This window comes from Capsicum annuum, chromosome 6 (genome assembly GCF_002878395.1).
Source record: "Capsicum annuum cultivar UCD-10X-F1 chromosome 6, UCD10Xv1.1, whole genome shotgun sequence".
NCBI lineage: Eukaryota > Viridiplantae > Streptophyta > Magnoliopsida > Solanales > Solanaceae > Capsicum > Capsicum annuum.
Window position 1 is genome coordinate 49,026,703 of NC_061116.1, and position 1,094 is coordinate 49,027,796.

At 36.5% G+C, this 1,094-nt stretch overlaps 1 pseudogene; it reads right to left on the reverse strand.

The window, feature by feature from the left end:
* Positions 1-368: 368 nt before the first annotated feature.
* LOC107874340 lies at positions 369-880 on the reverse strand (annotated as a pseudogene).
* Between the last annotated feature and the right edge of the window lie 214 nt (positions 881-1,094).

Below are 1,094 nucleotides of genomic sequence, written 5' to 3' on the forward strand. Positions count from 1 at the left end.
AAAAAGTTAAAATTTTTACTGACTATAGGTAGTTTTTCTTTTTATGCCCATGAGTTAATGACTTTGTTAAGCTACATTTCGTACTCTTTATGACATAGTTTTTGGTCAACCTATGATGCTTTATGAGTACACATGTCCTCATACTTATACTACACTTGATGCATCAAAAGATGCAGATCCTAGTTCTAGCAGGTTCAGAGCCGCACCTAAACTAATTCCATAGGTACTAACTAGGCAGCTGACTTAGTACCAGCTAACTATATACACTGACTATACGAATCATTAACTTTTATATTTGCTCCAAATGCAACCAAAATATTACAATCAATAAGATTAATAGCAAGATGTGAATAAAAATGAAGGAAATATTATCGATTGGCATTAAGGAGTGCAACAAGGCTAAGATAAGAGTCAGGATTCTGCCAGTAGCTAGGACAAGATGTGCTGCAGCAAGCACATAGAATACACTCATACATCGAATACAATTTAGCCCATCACTCTTACTCTAGGATATCTCCTTCCCAGGAGCTGGTGCAGGTGTCTTCCTCTTAAGCCAAGGCTCAATAGACTTATACTAATTATAAAAATTAGTCATATCAACAACCATATCCTTAATCATAAACATATGTGGTTACGGCGTAATCGTTAATGCAAAATCCGATGATATCTTTGTAAAATAAGCAAGTCCATTACAACCGTCAATGTTCATTGCACAGGAACCACAGATCCCTCTCTGCAAGATCTCCTAAATGTAAGCGAAGGATCTATTTCATTTTTTTATTTTGATTAATGCATCTAGAACAATTGGACAACATTCTTTCAGATTAATTTTGTACTCCTGGAGCTCCGATTTCCCCGGGTTGTCCAGATTCCATCGATAAATTTAAAATGGCTTCACATTTGGCTTTAATTCTACCGTCTATGCTTTGGCTTCGGAATCATGAGATCAGCCAACGTCTAGACTAATATTTCTCCGACCCGAGCCTGAAAATTGTCCGTTGATAATGCGAATCATCTTGGATTGACAAATCCTCTTGAAGAAAAGAATTAGGGCTTTTGAGAGGGAGGTTATCTATCTATTATGATAAAAGAGG